The 10,668-nt window shown below is 30.2% G+C and overlaps 1 protein-coding gene across 1 annotated transcript in view; it reads right to left on the reverse strand.

The window, feature by feature from the left end:
- LOC114326462 (uncharacterized) overlaps positions 1-9,997 on the reverse strand; it is a 92,159-nt gene extending 82,162 nt beyond the window's left edge. Inside the window, exon 1 of the mRNA XM_028274843.2 lies at positions 9,896-9,997. The gene's annotated coding sequence lies outside the window, so the exon portion shown is untranslated. The remainder of the gene's footprint in view (positions 1-9,895) is intronic.
- Positions 9,998-10,668: the final 671 nt, after the last annotated feature.

Genomic DNA, 10,668 nt, shown 5'->3' on the forward strand with positions numbered 1-10,668 from the left:
TGTTTCGAAGAGCGGTTAGCAGGACCATGCTAGCATTAATGATCTCCAATATCCGAATCAGATCAAGAAAACGAAGAAGAAGAAAGAGATGCATTTCTTCTTAAAAAAATCATTATGGTAGTTCACTGGAGCTAAATGTTCAACCAGAAAATATGTTTTTCTCCTCGACTTTTTGTTCTTTGAGTTTTTCGTTTCCGTATTATTACGTTATGACGTTTGCCTTACATGCTACGTCCTAAATATTGTAACTTCCTGATATCAATTTCTTTTCCTCTTTAATACTGCATAACACTGTATCTGCCATTAGACCAGGGCGCATCTGTAAAAATATTATTGGATATTGAGAGGTGACTCATATTTTTTTGCAGAAATTGCTTGAAAATAACTGATATAATAATAATATTTGAGTTATCCTCCCACTCAAAAAGGTTCGGAACATTGTTTAAATAATCAAAATGTCAAAAAATGAAGGAAAAATTCGATTTTTTTCTTCAGCTTTTGATTATAACTTTAAAAGTATTCATTTCAGAGAAAAGGTGCATCAACATAAAAGTTTCGAAATTAAATTTCCTACAGTATAGGATTAGTTAAAAATTTAAAAAATTGTCACCGTTGTTGCAAAATAGCAATAATTGCGAAAAAAAACATAAAAAACAAGTATTGGCATTTTACGATTTTCAACCATTTATGCTACACTTAGGACCTTCATATTTCACCCAGAAAAACTTTATGATATAATAAAATAATACTGTATGATTAAGATCGGTTTAATATATTTTGCAAAATAAATTTTGAAATCCAGCTTTCGCAAAAAAAATCATTTTTTCAAAATGTTGCATGACTGAAAATAAAGCAGACAGCAAGTTGTTCTTTTTAACATATACAGGGTGTTAGTAAATAAGTATGAAAATTTTTAAGAGCTAATTCTACATGAAAAATTAATACCAGTTTGCTCTATAAACATATGTCCGCAAATGCTTAGTTTCGGAGATACGGGGTGTTGAAATTTTTATTTAACTGCCAATTTATTTATTGCTCTAAGACCAGTTGAGCTATGAAACTGAAATTTGGTGAGTTTTAGGAGGTAGTTATTACAAATTTTTTGACATACAATTTAGAATTTTGTATTCATCATTGGCGCGCCTACGGGCAATGATCTGAATTTTTTTAAAGAAAAAATTAGTACGCCACTGAGATATTTTAAATTAAAAATTATTTTTAAATTTCACGTCTAATTTATGATAAAAAACCTTTCTCGCTTTTTTTTTCATATGATGCACCGTTTTTATGCAGAAAAATAAAACATCTTGGCGCGTATTTTTCATTTCTTAATACATCATCAAGAACTATCCAATATAATAATACTAAACTAGAACAATAACAGAAAATATTACTAATAAGATTTCAACTAGGTGCAAAGATGCAAGAAATGTTTAAAATGATCTCCTTTACAGATAACAGAAGAATTTTATATTCATCATTGGCGCGCGTACGGGTAATGGTCTGAATTTTTTGAGGAAAAAAATAATACGCCACTGAGATATGTCAAACTAAAAATCATTTTTGAATTCCTCGTTCAATTTATGACAAAAAATCTTTCTTTCCTATTTTTCATACGAGGCGCCGTTTTTATACAAAAAAATAAAACATCTTAACGCTTACCATATGCTTAGAAAGGTAGTTATGCTTAGGTAGTTTCCATATGCTTAGAAACTTAGTTCAAATACTTTGTAAACGTTAAGATGTTTAATTTTTTTGCATAAAAACGTCGCCTCATATGAAAAAAAGGCAAGAAAGATTTTTTGTCGTTAATTGAACGAGACATTCAAAAATGATTTTTAGTTTGACATATTTCAGTGGCGTACTATTTTTTTCTTCAAAAAATTCAGACCATTACCCGTACGCGCGCCAATGATGAATATAAAATTCTTCTGTTACCTGTAAAGGAGATCATTTTAAACATTTCTTGCAGCTTTGCAGCTAGTTGAAATGGTATTAGTAATATTTTCTGTTATTGTTCTAGTTTAGTATTATTATATTGGATAGTTCTTGATGATGTATTAAGAAATGAAAAATATGCGCCAAGATGTTTTATTTTTCTGCATAAAAACGGTGCATCATATGAAAAAAAGGCAAGAAAGGTTTTTTATCATAAATTAGACGTGGAATTTAAAAATAATTTCTAATTCGAAATATTTCAGTGGCGTACTATTTTTTTCTTGAAAATAATTCAGACCATGGCCCATAGGCGCGCCAATGATGAATACAAAATTCTTAATTGTATGTCATAAAATTCGTAATAACTACTCCCTAAAACTCACCAAATTTCATTTTCATAGCTCAACTGGTCTTAGAGCAATAAATAAATTGGCAGTTTGAAATAAAAACTTCAACACCCCGTATCTCCGAAACTAAGCATTGGCGGACATATGTTTATAGAGCAAACTGGCATTAATTTTTCATGTAGAATTAGCCCTTCAAATTTTTCATACTTATTTACTAACACCCTGTATAGAAGAATACTGTACCGTTTATTTGCAATTTTAAAATCGGTTAACTACCACGGCGTCAGGAATTTTTTTTAAATAAACATTAATTTTTGGTGCTACGCGCAAGACAGCGGATACGTTTGCTCTGATTGGGCATTCCAATGGAATTTGTTAATGATTGATAAATTTTAATTTTTAGTACATTTCGATATAAATAAATAAATTTGTTTATTGCAAAATAAAAATACATACTCTGTCCTTTGAAATTACACTTTTTTAGCAAAACCTTTCTTTGTTCATATATTTTAACTTGGAGAATAGAAGTTTATTATTTATAAACATATGCAATTGTTTAAACAATATTTCACAAACAATATTCAAATTAAAAAAACCATACAGAAGTAAAAACTTCCTTTGTATAATGGTATAAAAAAGTTTTATTAAAAAACATTAAAAGTCATCCAAGAGGATTTGCAAAACGTTTTCAATCTGGATCAGATCATCCTCAGTGCGTTCTGCTTAGTACAAGAAACTAGCAACTTTTTGAAATAGGTTACATCGAGTATTATGGTTTACATAATAATTATATGGTATTTATAGCGACTCCAAGTCGATGTTACAAGATTAAATGTGTTCAATGTGTTCAATTTGTGGAGTGCTCAAAGGGCAACATGGTTCCCTGCTCGATAAGAACTTGTGGTTCTTGCCAGTTCAATGAAAGAACCACAAGTTCTTATCGAGCAGGGAACCATGTTGCCCTTTGAGCACTCCTTACACATTTAATCTTGTAACATCGACTTGGAGTCGCTATAAATACCATATAATTATTATGTAAACCATAATACTCGATGTAACCTATTTCAAAAAGTTGCTAGTTTCTTGTACTAAGCAGAACGCACTGAGGATGATCTGATCCAGATTGAAAACGTTTTGCAAATCCTCTTGGATGACTTTTAATGTTGTTTAATAAATTTTTTTTACCATTATACAAAGGAAGTTTTTACTTCTGTATGGTTTTTTAAATTATGGTATACAGCCAGCTACTGGGATTTTCCCATTGATTTTATTTTTTTTAATATTCAAATTAGTTTGAGTTTTGTGGAATTAAAATATTAAAATACAACAGAATATAGAGTAAGAAAATAATATACTAGATAACGATTGGACGAAATTTTGCTGGAAATCAACTTGCGATAACGGGCCTGTAAGGGATGCAATGCAGGCGGGCGCCCCTGTTTGGGGGGCGCCAAAATGAGTGTCTTTTTCTGCTGGTGTTACACAAAATCATAGAAAAATAAATTTTTTAAATATGGTTTAAATTCCAGTCATAATTCGCTAATCTGTGTTTGTTATTTTTACATAACAAACATAAGTTTGGGAGTGTGACTTAGTGTTTCGCGTGGGTGGACGGGTTTCTACCAGTGGCGGAAGGATATTTAAAATAAATTTTAATACGTATATTCAATTAAAGTGAATAATTACCAAACTGGCTGTTTCCATGGTAACACTAGTAAGCAAGAACCACTGCGCATCGTCGAGTTATGAATCATATTCTCAAACTTTGTTTGTTGCATTCTACATGAGATGCCAGTAAAACAGAATAATAATGATATAATACGCTTTGTTTCTTACACTGATGGCATTGTGAAGATCAACAAAAATTTGTTAAGATTTATTGCAATTGATGATTCAATGGCCGCGGTTGATACGAAAAAATATCAGAAATATTGGAGAAATGGAATATTTCCATTGACGATATGCGTGGTCAAAGATATGAGATTGGAGCGAATATGAGGAGGAAAAATGGGCTACAAAATTTAATTTTAACACAAAATCCTCTGACTTTGTTTGTTCCATGTACTGCGCACACATTTAATTTAATAATAAATGACGCTGCAAACAGTTCAAGAAATATATACATAACTTTTTTTCATCGTCCCCAAAACGTTGGAATATTTTATTATCAAATTTAACTCTAAAGTAATCGTCAGATAGGCGCTGGGAAAGTAGTGTATGTCTTAAAGTTAAATATTTTAAATTTATTTGCAGTTTAATAATTTGGTAACATTTACTCAATATAATTAATCCAATAGTAAAGCTAGTCAAGAGGAAAATATAAATATTTCGTTACTTATGAAATCTATCGAGAATTTAAATTATGTTTCTGAATATCGACACGATAAAAATTATAACAAAATTTTGGAGGCTCCAAAACAATTAAGTGAAAATGTTGGTATATGGAGAAATATAATTCAAATCTATATTAGAAGTTTGACAGTTAAAAAAGAAGAGTCAATTTGTTTATGAACAACCAGATGAACAACCTAAAACGGCCGAAGAGAGGGTTTTTGGGATACCCTAGTTTTTTTGTTTTTTATACCCTTATCGATACTCCTTTATGGTCATTAAACAAACTTTCTGACTTGTTTGAAAATCACTTTAATACGTAGCTTTAGGTTGTTATACAATCTGTTTGAGATAAATGACAAAGATTTAAGAAAACACTGACAATTTACAAGTAAGTCTGACATACGGTGACAACAAAGGTGTTAACTGCATAGAATTTTTGGAGGAAACATTGATTTACAGATATTTTTAGTACAAGTGCAAATACGACAATACCAGTAAATCCGTTAAAAATTTTAAAATTTATAATCTCAAATCCATCATCTTCTTCAAATTTTGCAATGCAATAGAATTAATTTATTCACGGCTCCAGTAAGCGTAGTGAGTGGCGAACACTCATTTTCAAAATCCTATGGATAATTTTGTAGAAATTTAAATAAGGAAAATAATTTTTTAAAGATATTTACATCTTATTACATTTTGTACCATTGCCAGAAGATAAAATATCTAAATATAGGTACCTAATTAAACCGAAGGGCGCCTTAGCTAGTTTTGCAGGCGGGCGCCATATACCCTAGCGCCGGCACTGCTGTGTGAATCGAACACCGCTGTCCTGCGCGTAGCACCAAAAATTATTGTTTATTTAAAAAAATTCCTGACGCCGTGGTAGTTAACTAATTTTAATTTTGCAAATTGCAAATGAAAGGTACAGTATTCTTCTATATGTAAAGAAAATCAAGCTATCTGCTTTATTTTCAGCCCTGAAATATTTTGAAAAGATGATTTTTTTTGCGAAAGCTGAATTGCAAAATTTATTTTGCAAAATCTATTAAATCGATCTTAATTAAATTTACAGTATTATTTTACTCTATCATAAAGTTTTTATGGTTAAAATATGAAGGTCCTAAGTTTAGCATAAATGGTTGAAAAACGTAAAATGCAAATACTTGTTATTTTTATGGTTTTTTCGCAATTATTGCTATATTGCAACAAGGGTGACAATTTTTAAAATTTTTAAACAATCGTATATTGTAGGAAATTTAATTACGCAACTTTTATCTTAGTTCAACTTTTCTCGGAAGTGAATCCTTTTAAAGTTATAATCATAGAACTAAGAAAAAAATCGAACTTTTCCTTCATTTTTTGACATTTTGATTATATAAACAATGTTCCGGACCTTTTTGAGTGAGAGTATAACTCAATTATTATTATATGAGTAAATTCCAAGCAATTTCTGCAAAAAAATATTGGTCACCTCTCAACGTCCATCTCAAAACAGATGCGCCCTGAACTATATATAGAACGATTTTAGGATATTAAAAAATTTTGTACACCAAAAATTACTGTAAAGTTTCGCTCTAATTAATATGTTAAATTAACCGGTAAATGTGTTAACGAGGAATGTGCTACAAATGTTCTAAGTGGCATATTGTTTGTATAGTTAATGCTCTTTGACTAATGGTTATATTATTTTTAAAACATGATTTATTTTAATTGAAATTTAAAAGCAGAACGCCTACTAAAGTGTTTTTACAATGTAAAAGTGTTGTCGTTGGCAAGAGCATTGCACAGGTAATTGCACTTCAAACTCCTTATACCGCTCAACTCCATAGAGACAATACAACAAAGCCTAGTACAGTTAGTAGATTTAGATGCGGTATTTTTTTCTAGACCACGTATATACGTATATTCCATGGTCCATATGGCCAATAATAGGTTTGATTTTGTCTCGTCTAGCATCCCCACAAATGGTTTAAATTTATGATTTTTATTTCACAAAAACATTGTTGTGTGTGGGATGAGTTTTATTTACGTTTGGTATAAAACGTCAATTTTGGTGGATGTACAATGCGTTATCAGAAGAACCGTATATAGAATATTACTTCTTAAAGTCCACATGATAGGCCTCAATAAATTTGAATATCTTTTCGTTTTATTTGAAAAGAGGGTAACAATCTTACACCACATACTTGATATGGAAAGAGACAAAAAATGTATGATATCTCGTCGTAATATAGATTTACATAACTCTTATTTTCCGACCACTAGGTTTCCAACAGTAGACGGTTTATTATTTTTTCCTATACAATTTGGCCAATATTGCATCAATGTTAATGGAAACAACTTAAACCATCTCAGATTCGCCAAATAGCTCAAATCATCTCCAAATAAAGCTTTACATGTAGAAGCTTTAGAAATTCCACTCAATTATAGAAGGAAATATCTCAGCCAGAAATTTTTAATGAAAATTCGTTAAATAAATATCGGTCTTTACCAAAATGTAAACAAGCTGAATGTAGCGGATTTAACTAATAAATACTGGAAACTAAAGGGCTCGCCTAAACTTTGCGAGGCTTTTCAAGGTCTGTCAAATTTTGACTGTGATTATAACGTGATTGATAGCTTTGGACTTGAAGATTTTTATTCTTTTTTACATACAGTTAAATTAGTAAAACCAAGTTACCATGAAAACAGTGATATTAGCTCTAACATCTTAAGAACATTTTTAGAGAATTGGCCAGACTCTGTAAATATATATACAGATGCATCTAAGACGTTAGTTGGCACTGGATGTGCCTTTTACATACCTGCTACTAAAACAGAAAAAATGTTTAAGTTAGGCCATAATTTTTCTATCTTCATTGCTGAAGCCATAGCAATTTATGAGGCCCTGCAATATTTTAAAGAATCAGGAGATATATCTGCAAAAATTATCTTCGATTCACTCTTTGTTCTTGTTGCTATTCAAACTATAGATTTTCCCAATAACAATTCAAATATTTATATACTACTAATTATGAAAATCCTTTTTGAAATTCATAAAAATAAAAGAAGAGTGAACTTTTTATGGGTTAAGGCTCATATAGGACCAACGCATAATGAATATGTTGATAATTTGGCTAAAAAAGCTATTGAGTATGGTACTTCAAATAATCGTAAGTTTTGCATATCTGAATTAGTTAACACTATTAAGCATCGAGTTAAAAATTAGTGGTAGGGATGGCGGTTTTTGACAAAACACCGGTTTTCGGTTACACCGGTTTTATTTGCTTACGGTTTAACCTGGCGGTTATAACCGGCCAAAGAAAACCGGTTTTCGGTTTTTTTAATCCAATAGGTTACAATGTTACATTTACAATGCACTTTAGTTTGCGATACTCCACTCGACATCAATATGATCAAAATAATTAGTACTATCGAAAGAACATCAATATCAATATAAATAAAACACAATTTTTAATAAAACCATTTTATCTTATTAATTATTATATTTATTTATTATTTTATTATTATTATTATATATTTATTGATTATTATTAGAATAAATTAGCGTAAGATTAATATACATATACACATTGCAATAATATACAATTTAACCCAACCATTTCAACTTATAAAAAACTTCCCACACTCTTTCAAATGGGATTTAAAAAAAATAATATCAACATAAATATTTTACTTAAAAATAAATTGGATGTCCTTCTACTTATTTTTTTGTCAAATAATTTAAATTAATAAACATTTTTTGGACACCCTGTATCAATAATTATGTAAATGTTTATATTACTGAATAGAGAATTGAAGAACCTTTCAAATGAGCTAGCACACGACCCCTATTCTCATTTAAAAAAATCATCGATTACGTCTTCACGTCCAGATGGATGACGTCACTAGTATACCATATATGCCACAATATCATAACTTAAAAATAAAAGTCGATCTGTTTCGGGATTTTTCCTTAAAGTCGCCGGTTTACGAAATAACGAATTTATTCCTTTCATTTGCACCATACTGTCGGTGGAAAATAGTGTCGCGCACGCTTGATTGGCAATTAAAAAACAAAGGTGTTTTGAATATTTTATTGCAAAAAACTCTTCGTGATTTCTTCAATCGATGTTTAAAGAATATCTGCCTACCTTGGTAATATTCAAATTTTCAGTTTTTCATATAGTTTTTGAGGGTTAAGGATGGCCGATTTCGCAATTTTTCAATTTTTAATCGCTTATATGTCAAAAACTATAATTTTTAGAGAAAAGTCACTAAAGACCTTTTCTGTTTGGAATAATCCAAAAAACCTAAAAAACTTTTTTCCATGCAAAAAAAATAATTTTAGGAAAAAAACAAAAAAAAAACATTTAAAAAATGTTTGACCACCTTTTGGTCCTGGCAACATGCAAATTTGTTAAAAGTAGTCCTTTTTGAGTAAGATTGTGCAAAAAATCCAAATTAGAATATTTTCCCTAGCGGATGCGCAGTGGCTTTCTGGACTAATACCATAATATAATAATAGATATAATTGATAATAAGGTAAGAATCTAAAATTATGGTGCAACGTAAGTGATACTCAAGGAGGCCCTATCTATGAGTAGAGCTTAGCTAAGCTGGAGCTTAAGATCTGTTGGTGCAACCGGGCATAATTGATTTATTAAAAAATTGGACGAGACAGAAATTTAGGATTGTTTTACTTCACTGTCTTTATGAGAAAAACTTCGATCAATTTTGATTGGTTTTCAGTTATAAGTAGTATTATTACTTGTCAAAAATTAATTAAAACTGTGTAATTAATTAATTGATTTGTTAAAAAATCGGATGAGAAAGAAGTTTGAGTTCGTTTTAATTCATTGTCTTTATGAGATGAAGTTTGAGCCATTTTTAGCGGTTTTGCAGTTATAAGTAGTACCAGTATTTATCAAAAATTTTTCAAAACATTTTAAATAATTGATCGGTTTGTTAAAAAATCAAATTAATGAGAAATAAATTTGAGTATGTTTTAATTAATTTTCTTTATGAGAAGAAGATTGATCAATTTTGTTTGGTTTTCAGTTACAAGTAGTACTATTATTTATCAAAATTGTATAAAACTGCAAATTATTAATTTATTTGTTAAAAAATCAGATGAGGAAGAAGTTCCAGTTTGTTTTAATTCATTTTCTTTATGAGAAAAAGATTGATCAATTTTGATTGGTTTTGCCGTTATAAGTAGTACTATTACTTGTCAAAAATTAAATAAAACTGATGCATCGTTCCGTTATTTAAATGTAATCTCAAAACAAACTTACCGATGATGGTATAGTACGACCGGTACTATCACTTAACCGAAATAAGAACGCACCAGTGGAATAAATGAATACGCAACCGACTTCTTCGATACTGGAGGACCACATGGGACCATCGACCTCTTATAAAAGCCCGCAGGAGGGGAGGAGCAATCAATGTCATTTGACGAATCATGATGGATTTATTTTTTTGACAGTGCATCTTTGTTGTTTTTAAATTTACCGGTATTAATTTGTTTTTTGTACAGGGAGTGCCGCTAAACACCGACGCAAGTTATCAATCAAATGGGGCCCTAACTATATGGTAAACAAGATTAATATTTATACGACCCCCCTAAGAGGTTGGCATGAATATATTTATTCTTAATTGTTTTAGTTTTTTTATGGTTTAAACCATATCTGTCGGAATGTGCTAATTTGAAGATTATATAGATCGTCAGTTGTCTCAGTGATGCCTGTTTGGAGCTAATTTTATACGAATTCAATTTTGATGGCATTAGTGGGATTATAAATATATTAGTTTTTGCATTTGGGATCAAAATATCGAAGCTGAATAACATTTAAATGACACATACTACATACTCTGATGAATTTGGTACGGGGTCCATGAATCGAACAAAATCAAAAAGACAAATAATTTTAATCCTGGATAATCCTTCAAACAGAAGAAACCAAGTTATTATTGAACATTTAAGAATTGGACATACTGCATTAACACACAAATATTTAATACCAAAAGAACCACCACGAACCTGCTCCAGCATCTTCGATCCATT

The sequence above is a fragment of the Diabrotica virgifera genome, chromosome 7 (genome assembly GCF_917563875.1).
Source record: "Diabrotica virgifera virgifera chromosome 7, PGI_DIABVI_V3a".
In the NCBI taxonomy this organism is placed as follows: domain Eukaryota; kingdom Metazoa; phylum Arthropoda; class Insecta; order Coleoptera; family Chrysomelidae; genus Diabrotica; species Diabrotica virgifera.